The sequence below is a fragment of the Lissotriton vulgaris genome, chromosome 9 (assembly GCF_964263255.1).
Source record: "Lissotriton vulgaris chromosome 9, aLisVul1.2, whole genome shotgun sequence".
In the NCBI taxonomy this organism is placed as follows: Eukaryota; Metazoa; Chordata; class Amphibia; order Caudata; family Salamandridae; genus Lissotriton; species Lissotriton vulgaris.
In genome coordinates, this window is record NC_141697.1 from 542,021,105 (window position 1) to 542,047,390 (window position 26,286).

Consider the following 26,286-nt stretch of genomic DNA (forward strand, 5'->3'; position numbering starts at 1 on the left):
CCTCTGATGTGTTAGCTCTCGGTTCTAAATATTACGTTGCAGAAATCAATGACTATCTTGCACCAGCTTCAATGGTGCATTTGGTTTAGATACCAACATGAGAAGCAGTAGAACGTTTTTTGCAGAGGGTAAGGAACTGGGGATTGAAACCAAGGGCAAAGCTGTGCAGAAGAGAAGAAATGAAAAGCAACAGTACAAATAGTAGAAATGAGCATATATAGGCAGCATGGGAAGCAAAGCAGGGAAGAGAAAGAGAACATTCCATGAAATGCCCAGGAGATAGATAAGAGCAGAACAAAAAGGGAAGAATGAAATTCAAAGCATGCCCAGAAAGTTGTGTGAAGCCCCACCAGTCATTTATGGTTATAATTGTGTGTCTTTACTTTCAAAGTACAGGGTTGTACCTTTCACGATCACTCTTGTATTACACAGACACGAATAGTTGAGAAGTCTTTCCTCACATAGCTGGCACAAGCTTGCACTTTTCCTTTCTGGCAACGTGGAAATGACAGCTTGGTCCTTGGAAGGAAAATCAAGCAAAAGTAGCAGAGGATGGTTTCGATCCATCGACCTCTGGGTTGTGGGCCCAGCACGCTTCCGCTGCGCCACTCTGCTACTTTGTGAAAGTGTTCTCTTTATGCAGATGAGGAGGCATTCAGCGGAGTGACGTGGGATTGGTCGGGCTCTCACCTCATTTGCCTAAGTGTATCGCAAGGCATGCTGGGTGCAGAAAATCTTTATCTTCCCCTCTCACAATCAGTCACAACTGAAAGTCCAGACCCTCTTAGGCACTAGCCGTTTCAGGCCTTTAACAAGACAGCAGCTCTCCGACGCTCTCTGTCTCTCTCTCTCTCTGTGATCCTAGTGCTTGCATGCTCAGTATTTGGCTTTACCTGGGAGCCAGAGATCTACCCGGTGAGGGCTTGCCGGGTGTAAGGCTTTTGAGCGTTTGGGAGCGTTCGGTACATGAGAGGACGTTGGACTGGAAGCTATGCAAATTTGAAGCATCCAAACTTCCTGCTGCAGTCGGAGGCTCTTTCCATGGACATCTGCCTTTTGGATTCCTCTAAACTTGCCCTCTGATGAAACATTTTGTGAGCTGCAGTTACCTCCGACGGCTACAAGGTGGTGCTACATTCAGGTGAGGGCACAAGTATGCACAAAATGTTGGGGACTTTTGCCAGATTTATTGCTGGATCATGCATATTTTTTTCAGAGGCTAAATATTGCCTAGGAAATGCTTTTTAACATAGAGATGCTGGAGTTAAAATGTCTGGTCGGGCCTCAGCTCTTTCATTGTCTGCCCACTGTAACATATTTTTTACCAGCACATGTGAGTGGTGACTCTGCTTTATGAAACTTATCATATATTAGGACAATGAATATAGCAGAAGGGGCGATCGAAATGCTTGCCTACATATTTGTTTATTTTTTATGTAATGGCTGATTAACCTGTTCATTATATTTCCATTTTGTGAAATGTTGCATTACAATATATCCTGCTTGCAGAATATATAAGTATTTGTACTGCGTTGGCCGGGAATCGAACCCGGGTCAACTGCTTGGAAGGCAGCTATGCTCACCACTATACCACCAACTCCCTCTGATCTGTGTGCTCTCGGTTCTAAACATTAGGACCCTGAGTTCAATGACTATCTTGCACCAGCTTCAATGGTGCATTTGGTTTAGATACCAACATGAAAAGCAATAGAAAGTTTTTGTAGAGGGTAAGGAACTGGGATTGAAACCAAGGACAAAGCTGTGCAGAAGAGAAGAATGGAAAGCAGCATTACAAATAATAGATATGAACATATAGAGGCAGCATGGGAAGGAAAGCAGGGAAGAGAAATAGAGAACATTCCATGAAATGCCCAGGAGATAGATAAGAGCAGAACAAAAAGGGAAGAATGAAATTCAAAGCCTCCCCATAAAAGTGTTTGAAGGTCCCACCAGTCATTCATGCTTATTATTGTGTGCCTTTACTTTCAAAGTACAGTGTGGATCCTTTGACGATCCCTCTCTTGTATTTCAGCAGACACAGATAGTTGAGAGGTCTTTTCTCACATAGCTGGCACAAGCTTGCGCTTTTCCTTGCTGGTAACCTGGAAATGACAGCTTGGTCCTTGGAAGGAAAATCAAGCAAAATTTGCAGAGGATGGTTTTGATCCATCGACCTCTGGGTTATGGGCCCAGCACGCCTCCGCTGCGCCACTCTGCTCTGTTGTGAAAGTGTTCTTTTTATGCAGATAAGGATCATTAAGCAGAGTAGCGTGGGATTGGTCTGGCTATCACCTCATTTGCATAAGTATATCCCAAGGCATGCTGGGTGCAGAAAAACTTCATCTTCCCCTCTCACAATCAGTCATAACTGAAAGTCAGAGACTCTTAGGCACTAGCCGTTTCAGGCCTTTATCAAGACAGTAGCTCTTGAACCCTCTCTCTCTCTCTCTCTCTGTGATCCTAGCACTAGCATGCTCAGGATTTGGCTTTACCTGGGAGCCAGAGATCTACCCGGTGAGGGCGAGGCTTTTGAGCGTTTGGGAGCGTGAGTGGACGTTGGACAGGAAACTATGCGAATATGAAGCATCCAACATTCCTGCTTCAGTGAGTGGCTCTTTCCATGGACATCTGACTCTTGGATTCCTCTCAACTTGCCTTCTGATAAAACACTTTGTGAGCAGCAGTTTCCTTCAACAGCTACAAGGTGGCGCTACATTCAGGTGAGAGCACAAGTATGCACAAAATGTTAGGGTCTTTTGACAGATTTATCTGTGGATCTTGCATATTTTTTTCAGAGGCTAGATATTGCCTAGAAATGCTTTTTAACATAGAGATGCTGGAGTTACAATGTCTGGTCAAGCCTCAGCCCTTCCATTGTTTGCCCACTGTAACAAATTTATTACCAGCACATGTGAGTTGTGACTCTGCTTTATGAAACTTATCATATATTAGGACAATGTATGTAGCAGAAGGTGCGATTGAGATGTTTGCCCACGTATTTGTTTATTTTTTTTATATATGGCTGATTAATCTGTTCGTGAAATTTCCATTTTGTGACATGTTGCATTAAAATATATCATGCTTGCAGAAAATATAAGTATTTTCAGTGCGTTGGCTGGGAATCGAACCCGGGTCAACTGCTTGGGAAGCAGCTATGCTCACCACTATACCACCAACGCCCTCTGATGTGTTAGCTCTCGGTTCTAAATATTACGTTGCAGAAATCAATGACTATCTTGCACCAGCTTCAATGGTGCATTTGGTTTAGATACCAACATGAGAAGCAGTAGAACGTTTTTTTGCAGAGGGTAAGGAACTGGGGATTGAAACCAAGGACAAAGCTGTGCAGAAGAGAAGAAATGAAAAGCAACAGTACAAATAGTAGAAATGAGCATATATAGGCAGCATGGGAAGCAAAGCAGGGAAGAGAAAGAGAACATTCCATGAAATGCCCAGGAGATAGATAAGAGCAGAACAAAAAGGGAAGAATGAAATTCAAAGCATGCCTAGAAAGTTGTGTGAAGCTCCCACCAGTCATTTATGGTTATAATTGTGTGTCTTTACTTTCAAAGTACAGGGTTGTACCTTTCACGATCACTCTTGTATTACACAGACACGAATAGTTGAGAAGTCTTTCCTCACATAGCTGGCACAAGCTTGCACTTTTCCTTTCTGGCAATGTGGAAATGACAGCTTGGTCCTTGGAAGGAAAATCAAGCAAAATTTGCAGAGGATGGTTTCGATCCATCGACCTCTGGGTTATGGGCCCAGCACGCTTCCGCTGCGCCACTCTGCTCCTTTGTGAAAGTGTTCTCTTTATGCAGATGAGGATGCATTCAGCAGAGGGACGTGGGATTGGTCGGGCTCTCACCTCATTTGCCTAAGTGTATCGCAAGACATGCTGGGTGCAGAAAATCTTTATCTTCCCCTCTCACAATCAGTCACAACTGAAAGTCCAGACCCTCTTAGGCACTAGCCGTTTCAGGCCTTTAACAAGACAGCAGCTCTCCGACGCTCTCTGTCTCTCTCTCTCTCTGTGATCCTAGTGCTTGCATGCTCAGTATTTGGCTTTACCTGGGAGCCAGCGATCTCCCCGGTGAGGGCTTGCCGGGTGTAAGGCTTTTGAGCGTTTGGGAGCGTTCGGTACATGAGAGGACGTTGGACTGGAAGCTATGCAAATTTGAAGCATCCAAACTTCCTGCTGCAGTCGGAGGCTCTTTCCATGGACATCTGCCTTTTGGATTCCTCTAAACTTGCCCTCTGATGAAACATTTTGTGAGCTGCAGTTACCTGCGACGGCTACATGATGGTGCTACAATCAGGTGAGGGCACAAGTATGCACAAAATGTTGGGGACGTTTGCCAGATTTATTGCTGGATCTTGCATATTTTTTTCAGAGGCTAAATATTGCCTAGGAAATGCTTTTTAACATAGAGATGCTGGAGTTAAAATGTCTGGTCGGGCCTCAGCTCTTTCATTGTCTGCCCACTGTAACATATTTTTTACCAGCACATGTGAGTGGTGACTCTGCTTTATGAAACTTATCATATATTAGGACAATGAATATAGCAGAAGGGGCGATCGAAATGCTTGCCTACATATTTGTTCATTTTTTATATAATGGCTGATTAACCTGTTCATTATATTTCCATTTTGTGAAATGTTGCAATAAAATATATCCTGCTTGCAGAATATATAAGTATTTGTACTGCGTTGGCCGGGAATCGAACCCGGGTCAACTGCTTGGAAGGCAGCTATGCTCACCACTATACCACCAACGCCCTCTGATCTGTGCGCTCTCGGTTCTAAACATTAGGACCCTGAGTTCAATGACTATCTTGCACCAGCTTCAATGGTGCATTTGGTTTAGATACCAACATGAAAAGCAATAGAAAGTTTTTGTAGAGGGTAAGGAACTGGGATTGAAACCAAGGACAAAGCTGTGCAGAAGAGAAGAATGGAAAGCAGCATTACAAATAATAGATATGAGCATATAGAGGCAGCATGGGAAGCAAAGCAGGGAAGAGAAATAGAGAACATTCCATGAAATGCCCAGGAGATAGATAAGAGCAGAACAAAAAAGGAAGAATGAAATTCAAAGCCTCCCCATAAAAGTGTTTGAAGGTCCCACCAGTCATTCATGCTTATTATTGTGTGCCTTTACTTTCAAAGTACAGTGTGGTTCCTTTGACGATCCCTCTCTTGTATTTCAGCAGACACAGATAGTTGAGAAGTCTTTTCTCACATAGCTGGCACAAGCTTGCGCTTTTCCTTGCTGGTAGCCTGGAAATGACAGCTTGGTCCTTGGAAGGAAAATCAAGCAAAATTAGCAGAGGATGGTTTCGATCCATCGACCTCTGGGTTATGGGCCCAGCATGCTTCCGCTGCGCCACTCTGCTCTGTTGTGAAAGTGTTCTTTTTATGCAGATAAGGATCATTAAGCAGAGTAGCATGGGATTGGTCTGGCTCTCACCTCATTTGCATAAGTATATCCCAAGGCATGCTGGGTGCAGAAAAACTTCATCTTCCCCTCTCACAATCAGTCATAACTGAAAGTCAGAGACTCTTAGGCACTAGCCGTTTCAGGCCTTTATCAAGACAGTAGCTCTTGAACCCTCTCTCTCGGGTATCCTAGCACTAGCATGCTCAGGATTTGGCTTTACCTGGGAGCCAGAGATCTACCCGGTGAGGGCTTGCCCGGTGTGAGGCTTTTGAGCGTTTGGGAGCGTTGTGGACGTTGGACAGGTAACTATGCGAATATGAAGCATCCAACATTCCTGCTTCAGTGAGTGGCTCTTTCCATGGACATCTGACTCTTGGATTCCTCTCAACTTGCCTTCTGATAAAACATTTTGTGAGCAGCAGTTTCCTTCGACAGCTACAAGGTGGCGCTACATTCAGGTGAGAGCACAAGTATGCACAAAATGTTAGGGACTTTTGCCAGATTTATCTGTGGATCTTGCATATTTTTTTCAGAGGCTAGATATTGCCTAGAAATGCTTTTTAACATAGAGATGCTGGAGTTACAATGTCTGGTCAAGCCTCAGCCCTTCCATTGTTTGCCCACTGTAACAAATGTATTACCAGCACATGTGAGTTGTGACTCTGCTTTATGAAACTTATCATATATTAGGACAATATATGTAGCAGAGGGTGCGATTGAGATTTTTGCCCACGTATTTGTTTATTTTTTTATATATGGCTGATTAATCTTGAAATGAAATTTCCATTTTGTGACATGTTGCATTAAAATATATCCTGCTTGCAGAAAATATAAGTATTTTCAGTGCGTTGGCCGGGAATCGAACCTGGGTCAACTGCTTGGGAAGCAGCTATGCTCACCACTATACCACCAACGCCCTCTGATGTGTTAGCTCTCGGTTCTAAATATTACGTTGCAGAAATCAATGACTATCTTGCACCAGCTTCAATGGTGCATTTGGTTTAGATACCAACATAAAAAGCAGTAGAATGTTTTTTGCAGAGGGTAAGGAACTGGGGATTGAAACCAAGGACAAAGCTGTGCAGAAGAGAAGAAATGAAAAGCAACAGTACAAATAGTAGAAATGAGCATATATAGGCAGCATGGGAAGCAAAGCAGGGAAGAGAAAGAGAACATTCCATGAAATGCCCAGGAGATAGATAAGAGCAGAACAAAAAGGGAAGAATGAAATTCAAAGCATGCCCAGAAAGTTGTGTGAAGCTCCCACCAGTCATTTATGGTTATAATTGTGTGTCTTTACTTTCAAAGTACAGGGTTGTACCTTTCACGATCACTCTTGTATTACACAGACACGAATAGTTGAGAAGTCTTTCCTCACATAGCTGGCACAAGCTTGCACTTTTCCTTTCTGGCAACGTGGAAATGACAGCTTGGTCCTTGGAAGGAAAATCAAGCAAAATTAGCAGAGGATGGTTTCGATCCATCGACCTCTGGGTTATGGGCCCAGCACGCTTCCGCTGCATCACTCTGCTCCTTTGTGAAAGTGTTCTCTTTATGCAGATGAGGAGGCATTCAGCGGAGTGACGTGGGATTGTTCGGGCTCTCACCTCATTTGCCTAAGTGTATCGCAAGGCATGCTGGGTGCAGAAAATCTTTATCTTCCCCTCTCACAATCAGTCACAACTGAAAGTCCAGACCCTCTTAGGCACTAGCCGTTTCAGGCCTTTAACAAGACAGCAGCTCTCCGACGCTCTCTGTCTCTCTCTCTCTCTGTGATCCTAGTGCTTGCATGCTCAGTATTTGGCTTTACCTGGGAGCCAGAGATCTACCCGGTGAGGGCTTGCCGGGTGTAAGGCTTTTGAGCGTTTGGGAGCGTTCGGTACATGAGAGGACGTTGGACTGGAAGCTATGCAAATTTGAAGCATCCAAACTTCCTGCTGCAGTCGAAGGCTCTTTCCATGGACATCTGCCTTTTGGATTCCTCTAAACTTGCCCTCTGATGAAACATTTTGTGAGCTGCAGTTACCTCCGACGGCTACAAGGTGGTGCTACATTCAGGTGAGGGCACAAGTATGCACAAAATGTTGGGGACTTTTGCCAGATTTATTGCTGGATCTTGCATATTTTTTTCAGAGGCTAAATATTGCCTAGGAAATGCTTTTTAACATAGAGATGCTGGAGTTAAAATGTCTGGTTGGGCCTCAGCTCTTTCATTGTCTGCCCACTGTAACATATTTTTTACCAGCACATGTGAGTGGTGACTCTGCTTTATGAAACTTATCATATATTAGGACAATGAATATAGCAGAAGGGGCGATCGAAATGCTTGCCTACATATTTGTTTATTTTTTATATAATGGCTGATTAACCTGTTCATTATATTTCCATTTTGTGAAATGTTGCATTAAAATATATCCTGCTTGCAGAATATATAAGTATTTGTACTGCGTTGGCCGGGAATCGAACCCGGGTCAACTGCTTGGAAGGCAGCTATGCTCACCACTATACCACCAACGCCCTCTGATCTGTGCGCTCTCGGTTCTAAACATTAGGACCCTGAGTTCAATGACTATCTTGCACCAGCTTCAATGGTGCATTTGGTTTATATACCAACATGAAAAGCAATAGAAAGTTTTTGTAGAGGGTAAGGAACTGGGATTGAAACCAAGGACAAAGCTGTGCAGAAGAGAAGAATGGAAAGCAGCATTACAAATAATAGATATGAACATATAGAGGCAGCATGGGAAGCAAAGCAGGGAAGAGAAATAGAGAACATTCCATGAAATGCCCAGGAGATAGATAAGAGCAGAACAAAAAGGGAAGAATGAAATTCAAAGCCTCCCCATAAAAGTGTTTGAAGGTCCCAACCAGTCATTCATGCTTATTATTGTGTGCCTTTACTTTCAAAGTACAGTGTGGATCCTTTGACGATCCCTCTCTTGTATTTCAGCAGACACAGATAGTTGAGAAGTCTTTTCTCACATAGCTGGCACAAGCTTGCGCTTTTCCTTGCTGGTAGCCTGGAAATGACAGCTTGGTCCTTGGAAGGAAAATCAAGCAAAATTAGCAGAGGATGGTTTCGATCCATCGACCTCTGGGTTATGGGCCCAGCACGCTTCCGCTGCGCCACTCTGCTCTGTTGTGAAAGTGTTCTTTTTATGCAGATAAGGATCATTAAGCAGAGTAGCGTGGGATTGGTCTGGCTATCACCTCATTTGCATAAGTATATCCCAAGGCATGCTGGGTGCAGAAAAACTTCATCTTCCCCTCTCACAATCAGTCATAACTGAAAGTCAGAGACTCTTAGGCACTAGCCGTTTCAGGCCTTTATCAAGACAGTAGCTCTTGAACCCTCTCTCTCTCTCTCTCTGTGATCCTAGCACTAGCATGCTCAGGATTTGGCTTTACCTGGGAGCCAGAGATCTACCCGGTGAGGGCGAGGCTTTTGAGCGTTTGGGAGCGTTCGGGACGTGAGTGGACGTTGGACAGGAAACTATGCGAATATGAAGCATCCAACATTCCTGCTTCAGTGAGTGGCTCTTTCCATGGACATCTGACTCTTGGATTCCTCTCAACTTGCCTTCTGATAAAACATTTTGTGAGCAGCAGTTTCCTTCAACAGCTACAAGGTGGCGCTACATTCAGGTGAGAGCACAAGTATGCACAAAATGTTAGGGTCTTTTGCCAGATTTATCTGTGGATCTTGCATATTTTTTTCAGAGGCTAGATATTGCCTAGAAATGCTTTTTAACATAGAGATGCTGGAGTTACAATGTCTGGTCAAGCCTCAGCCCTTCCATTGTTTGCCCACTGTAACAAATTTATTACCAGCACATGTGAGTTGTGACTCTGCTTTATGAAACTTATCATATATTAGGACAATGTATGTAGCAGAAGGTGCGATTGAGATGTTTGCCCACGTATTTGTTTATTTTTTTTATATATGGCTGATTAATCTGTTCGTGAAATTTCCATTTTGTGACATGTTGCATTAAAATATATCATGCTTGCAGAAAATATAAGTATTTTCAGTGCGTTGGCTGGGAAACGAACCCGGGTCAACTGCTTGGGAAGCAGCTATGCTCACCACTATACCACCAACACCCTCTGATGTGTTAGCTCTCGGTTCTAAATATTACGTTGCAGAAATCAATGACTATCTTGCACCAGCTTCAATGGTGCATTTGGTTTAGATACCAACATGAGAAGCAGTAGAACGTTTTTTTGCAGAGGGTAAGGAACTGGGGATTGAAACCAAGGACAAAGCTGTGCAGAAGAGAAGAAATGAAAAGCAACAGTACAAATAGTAGAAATGAGCATATATAGGCAGCATGGGAAGCAAAGCAGGGAAGAGAAAGAGAACATTCCATGAAATGCCCAGGAGATAGATAAGAGCAGAACAAAAAGGGAAGAATGAAATTCAAAGCATGCCTAGAAAGTTGTGTGAAGCTCCCACCAGTCATTTATGGTTATAATTGTGTGTCTTTACTTTCAAAGTACAGGGTTGTACCTTTCACGATCACTCTTGTATTACACAGACACGAATAGTTGAGAAGTCTTTCCTCACATAGCTGGCACAAGCTTGCACTTTTCCTTTCTGGCAATGTGGAAATGACAGCTTGGTCCTTGGAAGGAAAATCAAGCAAAATTTGCAGAGGATGGTTTCGATCCATCGACCTCTGGGTTATGGGCCCAGCACGCTTCCGCTGCGCCACTCTGCTCCTTTGTGAAAGTGTTCTCTTTATGCAGATGAGGATGCATTCAGCAGAGGGACGTGGGATTGGTCGGGCTCTCACCTCATTTGCCTAAGTGTATCGCAAGACATGCTGGGTGCAGAAAATCTTTATCTTCCCCTCTCACAATCAGTCACAACTGAAAGTCCAGACCCTCTTAGGCACTAGCCGTTTCAGGCCTTTAACAAGACAGCAGCTCTCCGACGCTCTCTGTCTCTCTCTCTCTCTGTGATCCTAGTGCTTGCATGCTCAGTATTTGGCTTTACCTGGGAGCCAGCGATCTCCCCGGTGAGGGCTTGCCGGGTGTAAGGCTTTTGAGCGTTTGGGAGCGTTCGGTACATGAGAGGACGTTGGACTGGAAGCTATGCAAATTTGAAGCATCCAAACTTCCTGCTGCAGTCGGAGGCTCTTTCCATAGGCATCTGCCTTTTGGATTCCTCTAAACTTGCCCTCTGATGAAACATTTTGTGAGCTGCAGTTACCTCCGACGGCTACATGATGGTGCTACAATCAGGTGAGGGCACAAGTATGCACAAAATGTTGGGGACTTTTGCCAGATTTATTGCTGGATCTTGCATATTTTTTTCAGAGGCTAAATATTGCCTAGGAAATGCTTTTTAACATAGAGATGCTGGAGTTAAAATGTCTGGTCGGGCCTCAGCTCTTTCATTGTCTGCCCACTGTAACATATTTTTTACCAGCACATGTGAGTGGTGACTCTGCTTTATGAAACTTATCATATATTAGGACAATGAATATAGCAGAAGGGGCGATCGAAATGCTTGCCTACATATTTGTTCATTTTTTATATAATGGCTGATTAACCTGTTCATTATATTTCCATTTTGTGAAATGTTGCAATAAAATATATCCTGCTTGCAGAATATATAAGTATTTGTAATGCGTTGGCCGGGAATCGAACCCGGGTCAACTGCTTGGAAGGCAGCTATGCTCACCACTATACCACCAACGCCCTCTGATCTGTGCGCTCTCGGTTCTAAACATTAGGACCCTGAGTTCATTGACTATCTTGCACCAGCTTCAATGGTGCATTTGGTTTAGATACCAACATGAAAAGCAATAGAAAGTTTTTGTAGAGGGTAAGGAACTGGGATTGAAACCAAGGACAAAGCTGTGCAGAAGAGAAGAATGGAAAGCAGCATTACAAATAATAGATATGAGCATATAGAGGCAGCATGGGAAGCAAAGCAGGGAAGAGAAATAGAGAACATTCCATGAAATGCCCAGGAGATAGATAAGAGCAGAACAAAAAAGGAAGAATGAAATTCAAAGCCTCCCCATAAAAGTGTTTGAAGGTCCCACCAGTCATTCATGCTTATTATTGTGTGCCTTTACTTTCAAAGTACAGTGTGGTTCCTTTGACGATCCCTCTCTTGTATTTCAGCAGACACAGATAGTTGAGAAGTCTTTTCTCACATAGCTGGCACAAGCTTGCGCTTTTCCTTGCTGGTAGCCTGGAAATGACAGCTTGGTCCTTGGAAGGAAAATCAAGCAAAATTAGCAGAGGATGGTTTCGATCCATCGACCTCTGGGTTATGGGCCCAGCATGCTTCCGCTGCGCCACTCTGCTCTGTTGTGAAAGTGTTCTTTTTATGCAGATAAGGATCATTAAGCAGAGTAGCATGGGATTGGTCTGGCTCTCACCTCATTTGCATAAGTATATCCCAAGGCATGCTGGGTGCAGAAAAACTTCATCTTCCCCTCTCACAATCAGTCATAACTGAAAGTCAGAGACTCTTAGGCACTATCCGTTTCAGGCCTTTATCAAGACAGTAGCTCTTGAACCCTCTCTCTCTCTCTCTCTCTCTCTCTCGGGTATCCTAGCACTAGCATGCTCAGGATTTGGCTTTACCTGGGAGCCAGAGATCTACCCGGTGAGGGCTTGCCCGGTGTGAGGCTTTTGAGCGTTTGGGAGCGTTGTGGACGTTGGACAGGTAACTATGCGAATATGAAGCATCCAACATTCCTGCTTCAGTGAGTGGCTCTTTCCATGGACATCTGACTCTTGGATTCCTCTCAACTTGCCTTCTGATAAAACATTTTGTGAGCAGCAGTTTCCTTCGACAGCTACAAGGTGGCGCTACATTCAGGTGAGAGCACAAGTATGCACAAAATGTTAGGGACTTTTGCCAGATTTATCTGTGGATCTTGCATATTTTTTTCAGAGGCTAGATATTGCCTAGAAATGCTTTTTAACATAGAGATGCTGGAGTTACAATGTCTGGTCAAGCCTCAGCCCTTCCATTGTTTGCCCACTGTAACAAATGTATTACCAGCACATGTGAGTTGTGACTCTGCTTTATGAAACTTATCATATATTAGGACAATATATGTAGCAGAAGGTGCGATTGAGATTTTTGCCCACGTATTTGTTTATTTTTTTATATATGGCTGATTAATCTTGAAATGAAATTTCCATTTTGTGACATGTTGCATTAAAATATATCCTGCTTGCAGAAAATATAAGTATTTTCAGTGCGTTGGCCGGGAATCGAACCTGGGTCAACTGCTTGGGAAGCAGCTATGCTCACCACTATACCACCAACGCCCTCTGATGTGTTAGCTCTCGGTTCTAAATATTACGTTGCAGAAATCAATGACTATCTTGCACCAGCTTCAATGGTGCATTTGGTTTAGATACCAACATAAAAAGCAGTAGAATGTTTTTTGCAGAGGGTAAGGAACTGGGGATTGAAACCAAGGACAAAGCTGTGCAGAAGAGAAGAAATGAAAAGCAACAGTACAAATAGTAGAAATGAGCATATATAGGCAGCATGGGAAGCAAAGCAGGGAAGAGAAAGAGAACATTCCATGAAATGCCCAGGAGATAGATAAGAGCAGAACAAAAAGGGAAGAATGAAATTCAAAGCATGCCCAGAAAGTTGTGTGAAGCTCCCACCAGTCATTTATGGTTATAATTGTGTGTCTTTACTTTCAAAGTACAGGGTTGTACCTTTCACGATCACTCTTGTATTACACAGACACGAATAGTTGAGAAGTCTTTCCTCACATAGCTGGCACAAGCTTGCACTTTTCCTTTCTGGCTATGTGGAAATGACAGCTTGGTCCTTGGAAGGAAAATCAAGCAAAATTAGCAGAGGATGGTTTCGATCCATCGACCTCTGGGTTATGGGCCCAGCACGCTTCCGCTGCATCACTCTGCTCCTTTGTGAAAGTGTTCTCTTTATGCAGATGAGGAGGCATTCAGCGGAGTGACGTGGGATTGTTCGGGCTCTCACCTCATTTGCCTAAGTGTATCGCAAGGCATGCTGGGTGCAGAAAATCTTTATCTTCCCCTCTCACAATCAGTCACAACTGAAAGTCCAGACCCTCTTAGGCACTAGCCGTTTCAGGCCTTTAACAAGACAGCAGCTCTCCGACGCTCTCTGTCTCTCTCTCTCTCTGTGATCCTAGTGCTTGCATGCTCAGTATTTGGCTTTACCTGGGAGCCAGAGATCTACCCGGTGAGGGCTTGCCGGGTGTAAGGCTTTTGAGCGTTTGGGAGCGTTCGGTACATGAGAGGACGTTGGACTGGAAGCTATGCAAATTTGAAGCATCCAAACTTCCTGCTGCAGTCGGAGGCTCTTTCCATGGACATCTGCCTTTTGGATTCCTCTAAACTTGCCCTCTGATGAAACATTTTGTGAGCTGCAGTTACCTCCGACGGCTACAAGGTGGTGCTACATTCAGGTGAGGGCACAAGTATGCACAAAATGTTGGGGACTTTTGCCAGATTTATTGCTGGATCTTGCATATTTTTTTCAGAGGCTAAATATTGCCTAGGAAATGCTTTTTAACATAGAGATGCTGGAGTTAAAATGTCTGGTTGGGCCTCAGCTCTTTCATTGTCTGCCCACTGTAACATATTTTTTACCAGCACATGTGAGTGGTGACTCTGCTTTATGAAACTTATCATATATTAGGACAATGAATATAGCAGAAGGGGCGATCGAAATGCTTGCCTACATATTTGTTTATTTTTTATATAATGGCTGATTAACCTGTTCATTATATTTCCATTTTGTGAAATGTTGCATTAAAATATATCCTGCTTGCAGAATATATAAGTATTTGTACTGCGTTGGCCGGGAATCGAACCCGGGTCAACTGCTTGGAAGGCAGCTATGCTCACCACTATACCACCAACGCCCTCTGATCTGTGCGCTCTCGGTTCTAAACATTAGGACCCTGAGTTCAATGACTATCTTGCACCAGCTTCAATGGTGCATTAGGTTTATATACCAACATGAAAAGCAATAGAAAGTTTTTGTAGAGGGTAAGGAACTGGGATTGAAACCAAGGACAAAGCTGTGCAGAAGAGAAGAATGGAAAGCAGCATTACAAATAATAGATATGAACATATAGAGGCAGCATGGGAAGCAAAGCAGGGAAGAGAAATAGAGAACATTCCATGAAATGCCCAGGAGATAGATAAGAGCAGAACAAAAAGGGAAGAATGAAATTCAAAGCCTCCCCATAAAGTGTTTGAAGGTCCCACCAGTCATTCATGCTTATTATTGTGTGCCTTTACTTTCAAAGTACAGTGTGGATCCTTTGACGATCCCTCTCTTGTATTTCAGCAGACACAGATAGTTGAGAAGTCTTTTCTCACATAGCTGGCACAAGCTTGCGCTTTTCCTTGCTGGTAGCCTGGAAATGACAGCTTGGTCCTTGGAAGGAAAATCAAGCAAAATTAGCAGAGGATGGTTTCGATCCATCAACCTCTGGGTTATGGGCCCAGCACGCTTCCGCTGCGCCACTCTGCTCTGTTGTGAAAGTGTTCTTTTTATGCAGATAAGGATCATTAAGCAGAGTAGCGTGGGATTGGTCTGGCTCTCACCTCATTTGCATAAGTATATCCCAAGGCATGCTGGGTGCAGAAAAACTTCATCTTCCCCTCTCACAATCAGTCATAACTGAAAGTCAGAGACTCTTAGGCACTAGCCGTTTCAGGCCTTTATCAAGACAGTAGCTCTTGAACCCTCTCTCTCTCTCTCTCTCTCTGTGATCCTAGCACTAGCATGCTCAGGATTTGGCTTTACCTGGGAGCCAGAGATCTACCCGGTGAGGGCGAGGCTTTTGAGCGTTTGGGAGCGTTCGGGACGTGAGTGGACGTTGGACAGGAAACTATGCGAATATGAAGCATCCAACATTCCTGCTTCAGTGAGTGGCTCTTTCCATGGACATCTGACTCTTGGATTCCTCTCAACTTGCCTCCTGATAAAACATTTTGTGAGCAGCAGTTTCCTTCAACAGCTACAAGGTGGCGCTACATTCAGGTGAGAGCACAAGTATGCACAAAATGTTAGGGTCTTTTGCCAGATTTATCTGTGGATCTTGCATATTTTTTTCAGAGGCTAGATATTGCCTAGAAATGCTTTTTAACATAGAGATGCTGGAGTTACAATGTCTGGTCGGGCCTCAGCCCTTCCATTGTTTGCCCACTGTAACAAATTTATTACCAGCACATGTGAGTTGTGACTCTGCTTTATGAAACTTATCATATATTAGGACAATGTATGTAGCAGAAGGTGCGATTGAGATGTTTGCCCACGTATTTGTTTATTTTTTTATATATGGCTGATTAATCTGTTTGTGAAATTTCCATTTTGTGACATGTTGCATTAAAATATATCATGCTTGCAGAAAATATAAGTATTTTCAGTGCGTTGGCCGGGAATCGAACCCTTGGTCAACTGCTTGGGAAGTAGCTATGCTCCCCACTATACCACCAACGCCCTCTGATGTGTTAGCTCTCGGTTCTAAATATTACGTTGCAGAAATCAATGACTATCTTGCACCAGCTTCAATGGTGCATTTGGTTTAGATACCAACATGAGAAGCAGTAGAACGTTTTTTGCAGAGGGTAAGGAACTGGGGATTGAAACCAAGGACAAAGCTGTGCAGAAGAGAAGAAATGAAAAGCAACAGTACAAATAGTAGAAATGAGCATATATAGGCAGCATGGGAAGCAAAGCAGGGAAGAGAAAGAGAACATTCCATGAAATGCCCAGGAGATAGATAAGAGCAGAACAAAAAGGGAAGAATGAAATTCAAGGCATGCCCAGAAAGTTGTGTGAAGCTCCCACCAGTCATTTATGGTTATAATTGTGTGTCTTTAATTTCAAAGTACAGGGTTGTACATTTCACGATCACTCTTGTATTACACAGACACGAATAGTTGAGAAGTCTTTTCTCACATAGCTGGCACAAGCTTGCACTTTTCCTTTCTGGCAACGTGGAAATGACAGCTTGGTCCTTGGAAGGAAAATCAAGCAAAATTAGCAGAGGATGGTTGCGATCCATCGACCTCTGGGTTATGGGCCCAGCACGCTTCCGCTGCGCCACTCTGCTCCTTTGTGAAAGTGTCCTCTTTATGCAGATGAGGAGGCATTCAGCGGAGTGACGTGGGATTGGTCGGGCTCTCACCTCATTTGCCTAAGTGTATCGCAAGGCATGCTGGGTGCAGAAAATCTTTATCTTCCCCTCTCACAATCAGTCACAACTGAAAGTCCAGACCCTCTTAGGCACTAGCCATTTCAGGCATTTAACAAGACAGCAGCTCTCCGACGCTCTCTGTCTCTCTCTCTCTCTCTGTGATCCTAGTGCTTGCATGCTCAGTATTTGGCTTTACCTGGGAGCCAGAGATCTACCCGGTGAGGGCTTGCCGGTTGTAAGGCTTTTGAGCATTTGGGAGCGTTCGGTACATGAGAGGACGTTGGACTGGAAGCTATGCAAATTTGAAGCATCCAAACTTCCTGCTGCAGTTGGAGGCTCTTTCCATGGACATCTGCCTTTTGGATTCCTCTAAACTTGCCCTCTGATGAAACATTTTGTGAGCTGCAGTTACCTCCGACGGCTACATGGTGGTGCTACATTCAGGTGAGGGCACAAGTATGCACAAAATGTTGGGGACTTTTGCCAGATTTATTGCTGGATCTTGCATATTTTTTTCAGAGGCTAAATATTGCCTAGGAAATGCTTTTTAACATAGAGATGCTGGAGTTAAAATGTCTGGTCGGGCCTCAGCTCTTTCATTGTCTGCCCACTGTAACATATTTTTTACCAGCACATGTGAGTGGTGACTCTGCTTTATGAAACTTATCATATATTAGGACAATGAATATAGCAGAAGGGGCGATCGAAATGCTTGCCTACATATTTGTTTATTTTTTATATAATGGCTGATTAACCTGTTCATTATATTTCCATTTTGTGAAATGTTGCATTAAAATATATCCTGCTTGCAGAATATATAAGTATTTGTACTGCGTTGGCCGGGAATCGAACCCGGGTCAACTGCTTGGAAGGCAGCTATGCTCACCACTATACCACCAACACCCTCTGACCTGTGCGCTCTCGGTTCTAAACATTAGGACCCTGAGTTCAATGACTATCTTGCACCAGCTTCAATGGTGCATTTGGTTTAGATACCAACATGAAAAGCAATAGAAAGTTTTTGTAGAGGGTAAGGAACTGGGATTGAAACCAAGGACAAAGCTGTGCAGAAGAGAAGAATGGAAAGCAGCATTACAAATAATAGATATGAACATATAGAGGCAGCATGGGAAGCAAAGCAGGGAAGAGAAATAGAGAACATTCCATGAAATGCCCAGGAGATAGATAAGAGCAGAACAAAAAGGGAAGAATGAAATTCAAAGCCTCCCCATAAAAGTGTTTGAAGGTCCCACCAGTCATTCATGCTTATTATTGTGTGCCTTTACTTTCAAAGTACAGTGTGGATCCTTTGACGATTCCTCTCTTGTATTTCAGCAGACACAGATAGTTGAGAAGTCTTTTCTCACATAGCTGGCACAAGCTTGCGCTTTTCCTTGCTGGTAGCCTGGAAATGACAGCTTGGTCCTTGGAAGGAAAATCAAGCAAAATTAGCAGAGGATGGTTTCGATCCATCGACCTCTGGGTTATGGGCCCAGCACGCTTCCGCTGCGCCACTCTGCTCTGTTGTGAAAGTGTTCTTTTTATGCAGATAAGGAGCATTAAGCAGAGTAGCGTGGGATTGGTCTGGCTCTCACCTCATTTGCATAAGTATATCCCAAGGCATGCTGGGTGCAGAAAAACTTCATCTTCCCCTCTCACAATCAGTCATAACTGAAAGTCAGAGACTCTTAGGCACTAGCCGTTTCAGGCCTTTATCAAGACAGTAGCCCTTGAACCCTCTCTCTTTCTCTCTCGGGTATCCTAGCACTAGCATGCTCAGGATTTGGCTTTACCTGGGAGCCAGAGATCTACCCGGTGAGGGCTTGCCCGGTGTGAGGCTTTTGAGCATTTGGGAGCGTTCGGGACGTTGGACAGGAAACTATGCGAATATGAAGCACCCAACATTCCTGCTTCAGTGAGTGGCTCTTTCCATGGACATCTGACTCTTGGATTCCTCTCAACTTGCCTTCTGATAAAACATTTTGTGAGCAGCAGTTTCCTTCGACAGCAATAAGGTGGCGCTACATTCAGGTGACAGCACAAGTATGCACAAAATGTTAGGGACTTTTGCCAGATTTATCTGTGGATCTTGCATATTTTTTTCAGAGGCTAGATATTGCCTAGAAATGCTTTTTAACATAGAGATGCTGGAGTTACAATGTCTGGTCGGGCCTCAGCCCTTCCATTGTTTGCCCACTGTAACAAATTTATTACCAGCACATGTGAGTTGTGACTCTGCTTTATGAAACTCATCATATATTAGGACAATGTATGTAGCAGAAGGTGCGATTGAGATGTTTGCCCACGTATTTGTTTACTTTTTTAAATATGGCTGATTAATCTGTTCGTGAAATTTCCATTTTGTGACATGTTGCATTAAAATATATCCTGCTTGCAGAAAATATAAGTATTTTCAGTGCGTTGGCCGGGAATCGAACCCGGGTCAACTGCTTGGGAAGCAGCTATGCTCACCACTATACCACCAACGCCCTCTGATGTGTTAGCTCTCGGTTCTAAATATTACGTTGCAGAAATCAATGACTATCTTGCACCAGCTTCAATGGTGCATTTGGTTTAGATACCAACATGAGAAGCAGTAGAACGTTTTTTGCAGAGGGTAAGGAACGGGATTGAAACCAAGGACAAAGCTGTGCAGAAGAGAAGAAATGAAAAGCAACAGTACAAATAGTAGAAATGAGCATATATAGGCAGCATGGGAAGCAAAGCAGGGAAGAGAAAGAGAACATTCCATGAAATGCCCAGGAGATAGATAAGAGCAGAACAAAAAGGGAAGAATGAAATTCAAAGCATGCCCAGAAAGTTGTCAGGTTCCGCGAGCGCAGCGCGCCTACCACAATGGGAAACTACATTTCCCATGAGCAGGTGGGGTTTCACAGGAAGCATATCACCGGTCCCGACGCGCTTCCTGTTGCGCGTTATTCTGATCTTTTGCTGTCTTCGGCGTGAGAGCGGACGCTCTGCACGCCATCCTTCCAGTGCCTCTCCAGCCACTTCCTGACTCCTGTGGGCTCCTTGTTTCCCGTGGGCCCGTAGGGGGTCCGTCAGTATCCTATCCTGGCTTGAGACGGAGTCCACGCCCGCCAGCAGGTACTGTTGTCCTTGCATCGACTGCTCCAGCGGTCAGCTGTTCGTTAGCCTGTTTCCTGGGGCTCGGAGCCTGGGTACTATACCGTTGGGCATTTCTTGGCTCTGTAATCTGATATGGGCAATTAGAAGTGGCGGAACACAGTGGCGGTCGAAACCACGTGTTACCGTCCACTCGGCAATATTACTGAAACTGCACTAGCGGGGCGCTGTGGTGAGGAAACCACGCGTTCCGTTATATACTGCTAATCTCTGTGGAAACAAGGATCAGGGTGTGTAGTGAGGAAACTACAAAGGTTCCCTGGTCTTGTGTACTGGCTTCCAGTGGGGTTATTGAGTGACAGAATACTGTGGTGGTCGCAACTACGTGTTACTGTTTGCATTTTCCATGTACTTCCTTTTTGAGTTGTTCTATTGAGAGCGGAGTGTTGTAGTTCTTGCATCCTACACACTACCGTATCCTGATTTACTTTTGGTGGAGATCTTTATTTCCAGTGGATGCTTTGGACCCCCCTTGTACATTGAGTCCGCTGACATATTCTGTGGTATGTTGTGAGTGTTGGGTTGGTGTCTCAGTACGGTGTGTATGTGTATGTTAACATAGGACTGTGTTCATTTACCTTATATCTATGTGTTCCTTAGGCCTTCCTCACAGATTATGGCAGAAGGATTGTAGATGTTTTCTAACCAAGGTCGGGTTTTCTTTCAGCCCAGGTACTTATTCATGTGCATGTTTTCTTAGTGAGACCATATGAGAGTAGTGGTTCATACTAATAAGCACTTGACTGAAATCTGTCTTGTCTTCTGTTTCAGGCGTCCTTTCCCTGCTGATCCTACCTTTACCCACCCCACATTTTTTATTTTAGTTTGTTATTTTTCTCCCTCGCCTAATGGCTCGAACACCCTGTGTTTATACTTCGGGGTGTTGGTGACATTTGGAGGTGGAACCATCTTTGCATCGGCTGGATCCCGCGGAGTAAACCTGACAAAAGTTGTGTGAAGCTCCCACCAGTCATTTATGGTTATAATTGTGTGTCTTTACTTTCAAAGTACAGGGTTGTACCTTTCACGATCACTCTTGTATTACACAGACACGGATAGTTGAGAAGTCTTTTCTCACATAGCTGGCACAAGCTTGCACTTTTCCTTTCTGGCAACGTGGAAATGACAGCTTGGTCCTTGGAAGGAAAATCAAGCAAGTGACGTGGGATTGGTCGGGCTCTCACCTCATTTGCCTAAGTGTATCGCAAGGCATGCTGGGTGCAGAAAATCTTTATCTTCCCCTCTCACAATCAGTCACAACTGAAAGTCCAGACCCTCTTAGGCACTAGCCGTTTCAGGCCTTTAACAAGACAGCAGCTCTCCGACGCTCTCTGTCTCTCTCTATCTCTGTGATCCTAGTGCTTGCATGCTCAGTATTTGGCTTTACCTGGGAGCCAGAGATCTACCCGGTGAGGGCTTGCCGGGTGTAAGGCTTTAGAGCAGGGGTCTCCAACCCTGGTCCTGGCAAGCACTATCCAGGCCAGGTTTTTGGGATATCCCCATCTGGGGATCACGGTTCGATCCCCGGCGCCGGCGGCAGATCAGAGTGCCCAGGACGGGGTCCACGGGTCCCGGGCAGTCCTCCCTTCGGGCGTCCAGGCCTGAGAGTTCCGGTGGTCCACCCTGCGCCTCCTGCCTCTCAGCCCCTTGCCGATGGTCCTTTTTCTCCGAGTTTGCTCAGGCAGACCTCCGTGAGGTCCGGCCACGCTGAGAGGGGGGAGGCAGTCCCGGGGCCCGCCCGCCGGGGCCCCCAGGGGCCTGGGGACCCTTCTGCCTCTCAGCCCCTTGCCGATGGTCCTTTTTCTATGAGTTTGCTCAGGTAGACCTCCGTGAGGTCCGACCACGCTGAGCGGGGTAAGGCAGACCCGGGGCCTGCCCGCCGGGGCCCCCCCAGGGGCCCGGGACGCTTCTGCCTCTCAGCCCCTTGCCGATGGTCCTTTTTCTCTGAGTTTGCCTGGGCAACACCTCCCTAGGCGTCCGGGGCTCCCTTGCCCAGGCCAACGGCATGGCACAATGCCCAGGACAGGCTCCATGGGTCCCGGGCAGCCCTCCCCCGGGCATCTGGGGCTCACTTCTCCAGGCCAACGGCATGGCACAATGCCCAGGATGGTCTCCATGGGTCCCGGGCAGCCCTCCCCCGGGTGTCCGGGGCTCCCTTCTCCAGGCCAACGGCATGGCAAAGTATATGGGACGGGTTCCATGGGTCTCGGGCAGTCCTCCCCCAGGCGTCCGGGCCCGAGAGCCCCGGTGGTCCACCCCGCGCCTGAGGCCCAGCCGGTGTCCCTGAGCCCTGTCTTGCGTGGGCAGGCAGGCGGGAACCCTACCGCGAAGGTGGGTGGTGGGGAGCTGGGAGTCCTTTTGATCCCGGCCATCTGGTCGCACGTTTCCGCTCGGCCATCTGGTCGCAAGCAATGCTTTCCAATGGGGCGACAAGATGGCCGGGGTTCCCTGGAAGTCCCGATGAGGTGCCATTTGCCCCCCCCCCGATCCCAGCGAGGGCTCCAGGAGGTCGGGCGCCTCTGCGGCCTGGGTCCCCTCCGTCACTCTGTGCGCACAGATTCCAAGAAAATGGTGTAACCTTCCTCCGGATTACTAGGGACAGGGTATTCCCCGACACTCCTCGCAGGCTCGTGGTTCTCTGCCCGGGGGACCAGATGAGATATGCCTGGGCAACACCTCCCTAGGCGCCCGGGGTTCCCTTCTCCGGGCCAACGGCATGGCGCAATGCCCAGGATGGGCTCCATGGGTCCCGGGCATCCGGGACTCCCACCTCCAGGCCGACGGCATGTCAAAGTGCCCAGGACGGGCCCTGGGCCCTGTCTCCCAGCCTGCCGCACTGCCAAGGGCCCAAGAAGGGGTTCCGATGTGCCCGGGGAGCCTCCCCTTGCTTGGCTGGGTTCAGGAGCTGTGGCCCCTGAGGGCCCGGGGAGGGCGGCCTCCCCACCCCGGGCTCTGTCCTTGGTCCTGCTGCGTGGCAGGGTGCCCGGAACGGGGTCCGGAGGGACCTGGGAGGCGTCCAATGCGCCTCTGGGCTTGGGAGCCCCGGCTGGGTTCAGGGGCCGGTCCGGGCCCCGGGTCGGGTGCTCCGGCCCAGGGCCCTGTTTCCCAGCCTGCCGCACTGCCAAGGGCCCAAGAAGGGATTCCGATGTGCCCGGGGAGCCTCCCCTTGCTTGGCTGGGTTCAGGAGATGTGGCTGTGGCCCCTGAGGGCCCGGGGAGAGCGGCCTCCCCACCCCGGGCTCTGTCATTGGTCCTTCTGCGTGCAGGGTGCCCGGGATGGGGTCCGGAGGGACGGGGCAGGGGGTCCCATGCGCCTCCGGGCTTGGGAGCCCCGGCTGGGTCCAGGGGCACGGCCGGGGCCCGGGTCGGGTGCCATGGCCCTGGGCCCTATCCCACCGGCCTGCTGCTCCAACAAGGGCCCAGGACAGGGGTCCGTCGGACCCGTGTAGGCCTCCCCTTCTTGTCAAGGTGTCAGCGGGCCCCTGGACGGAGGGCCCATTGGGTCCCCCTCGCAGCCTCCGTGGCTGGGGCCCAGCTGGGGCCCTGGGCCTCCGGTCCCCCATTCCCCGGCGCCAGCTCACTTTTTCGTTGGGTCACAGAGCGACCGGCTGGCTTCCCTTTCGTGCCCGGCCATCTGGTCGCTGGGATCCCCTCGGCCATCTGGTCTCTGGGATCCCCTCGGCCATCTGGTCTCTGGGATCCCCTCGGCCATCTGGTCTCCCGCAATGCTTTCCTATGGGGTGACCAGATGGCCGAGCATTCCTGGAAGTCCTTGTAGGAGAGTAGGGTCTGCAATCCTATGATCACCCCAGATTTTTGCTTTTTGCTTCACTGGTTTACGACTTTCCCTGGCTGTGGGCCTGCTAATCAGACCCACAGCCTAGCTGTTCTCTCTCTAAATTGACACGTGCACCTTAGGTGTATTTACCAATTGGTACTGGGCCACCTTATCAGACCCTGTACCCAGGGCATAGGTGTACCCAGGGCCTACCAGGGGCTGAAGCATGTATTATGCCACCACTGGCTGGCCATCTAAATCTGACACAACTGGCTGCACGACAGCTGGGGCAAGGTGGTGTAAACACCCTTTGCTTTAGATATAGTATTCCTATATCTAACCCTAAAATGGACACATGTATTCCTATCAGTCACTCCTATGGCAGGCCTTAACAATCCTGGAGGCAGAGTGCTTGGAATTATGTGAGATGGTGCTCTGGCATGAGCTGAGCCCATCTGCAGCTTGCGGAACCAAGTCCTAATAGCTGTTCCATGATAACGCGTACCATATACTCTTAAGTGCATTATAATCCTCGCGGTTATTTGCTATCTTTGGTATCGCTTTATCAAAACATGTCGAGTAAGGTGTCATACGAATTGGAATACTAACCCCTCGCTAATTCTGGCAACGGGGTTAGCATTCCACCCTTCTAGAGGGACACGACATGTATGTAACTGTGAACCCCGGTTAAAGTTAACTCGAGCCTCAGCATCACAAAATGGATGCTGCCACCACAGACACAAGTCTGACCTCCTGCTGCTGGGAGTCTTTCCAGCGAGGAGAGCTTGGACAAAGGGTGTCCTGTCAGGGGCGGTGCTAGCACCATCCCAGACAGGGTTTTGTGTATCCCAGGTAGGCAGGGCTGAGAAGGAAGGTGACTGCAAGTGGCACCCCGGTGCTCACTATGCATCTGCCGGTTTGAACCAGTTCCAGGGGCACACCAGCCCCTGAGCTGGGGAAAGTCCGGACAAGGGAGAGGGGTGTAACCAACCCCCTCCTGGTCCCACCCATGGGCAGGACCTAGTCGCGTGCCAGCCCCTTTCTTTAGTATAAAGGTAGGAGCGGGCCCCCTTCCCAAATTAGATAATTCTGAATCTTGATGACTTTCCATGAAAGAACTCTTGAACCTTTCTGAAGACTCTCCCTTGTGGCTAAGGAGTAGCCACCCTGCACCAGCGGGCACCATCTAAGCGCATGCGGTTTGCTGCAAGTCCATCCTCCGGATCAAGACTGCCCAGCTCGACGAGACCCGGCTTCCCTGGCGCCTCTGACCTCTACCTACATCATCAGTCCAGCTGAGATTCGTGGGTGTGACGAGACCTCGAGGGACCGGCCATCTTCAAGACTGCACGACGCTTATCCAGCACAACCGCCGAGGGATCCTCGAGTGAGTGCTTTGCGGTCTGAGAAGCCCTAACCCTGAGCAGCTCCAGCACCGAAGTCCAGCCCCCCAGCATCCACGAGATCTGCGTGGGGCCCTTCTGCTCTTTGCTGCTCACCGGGTTGTCCGGCTACTTGCCTGCTGGCTTGTGGCCCTCCTGGCGATGAACCACGACACTTCCATCGTTGGTCTGGTTGCTCCAGACTGGCCCTTGCTCCCCTCCAACAGAGGAGCACCCCGGACCCTCCTGGTCCACTCCAGATGCCATTTTGAGTCCACCGCGTGGGCTTGCATTTGCCAAGAGTTGTTGCCCCAATCCTGGGTCCAGCATCGCCGACAGCAGATACCTTTGTGGAACAGCTCGCACCTCCATCCTGGTCGCCGACAACGCCTCCTGGTTTGAGAGACTGCAGAGCCCAGTGTCGCCCACTCACCTGGTCGGGGTGACTTCATCCGGTGCCATTCTGGTGCCCATCTGATCACTGGCTAGTGATTAAGAACTGAGTCCCCTCTGCTTTCAGGTCGTCTCCATCTTCGATCCAGGCTTGGATCACTCCGGACATCATCACTGGTCACCTGCCAGCAACTTCTTCTTTCAGGCTCCATAGACTGTAACGAGGATTCCCGACGTCTTTTGAACCCTATGCAGCCGCAGCCCCTGGGCTAGGTAACTTGAGCATTTCGGTGCTCCAACGTAGGTTCACTATCTAAGTGTCCAGATCCTTTTTCGTTTTCAGCCTAACTAGTCGGATTCGTCCGATAACACTAACTTTACGAAATCTAGCATCCATAGACTTTGTCCCGCATCCCGCGTGAGAGTGCACACTGTGCACCCGATCCCCCTAGGCCTCCTGCTCCTAACCTGAAGGTTCAGTAGTGTAGTCCTAGCGATCCTAACGGCTCTGGATCTTGTTACTTACCTGCTAGTATTTCGCATTCCACTTTTGTAGTATATGGTTTTTCGTGCCCCTCGGGCATTTGTGTAAATTGTGCAACTTAAAGTATTTTCTTAAGAGTTTTGTTGTGTGCTTAGCTCCCTGACTCATAAAGAGATCAGGGTAGACTTGTTATAAATAAATATCATTTTATTTTCATAACAACTGGTGTGGTGTCCTTTCACTTGGTATTCAAAGGGTATATGTGATGGTATAACAGCTGGCTTAACACGCCCTCTAGAGTTTAGCCTAAAGACTGCTCTTGTCCATGCTACTAGGATAGCTGGTCTATAAGGTTGACTTACAGCCAATCATCAATAAGGGTCGTTTGGACTGATACATAGTGATCACTAGAATCGTGAGCACTGCATATCAGGCCAACTTCTCACAGTCCCCATGAGGTGCCATTTG

General features: G+C 47.1%; 5 non-coding genes across 5 annotated transcripts; all 5 read right to left on the bottom strand.

Annotated features, from left to right (window-relative positions):
- Positions 1-4,709: 4,709 nt before the first annotated feature.
- TRNAG-UCC (transfer RNA glycine (anticodon UCC)) lies at positions 4,710-4,781 on the bottom strand. Its single transcript has one exon. It is a non-coding gene; the product is annotated as a tRNA-Gly (tRNA).
- A 3,107-nt stretch (positions 4,782-7,888) lies between these two features.
- Positions 7,889-7,960, bottom strand: TRNAG-UCC (transfer RNA glycine (anticodon UCC)). The gene has a single exon. It is a non-coding gene; the product is annotated as a tRNA-Gly (tRNA).
- Positions 7,961-11,077: 3,117 nt separating this feature from the next.
- Positions 11,078-11,149, bottom strand: TRNAG-UCC (transfer RNA glycine (anticodon UCC)). Its single transcript has one exon. It is a non-coding gene; the product is annotated as a tRNA-Gly (tRNA).
- A 3,125-nt stretch (positions 11,150-14,274) lies between these two features.
- On the bottom strand, positions 14,275-14,346 carry TRNAG-UCC (transfer RNA glycine (anticodon UCC)). Its single transcript has one exon. It is a non-coding gene; the product is annotated as a tRNA-Gly (tRNA).
- A 4,706-nt stretch (positions 14,347-19,052) lies between these two features.
- TRNAG-CCC (transfer RNA glycine (anticodon CCC)) lies at positions 19,053-19,124 on the bottom strand. Its single transcript has one exon. It is a non-coding gene; the product is annotated as a tRNA-Gly (tRNA).
- Positions 19,125-26,286: the final 7,162 nt, after the last annotated feature.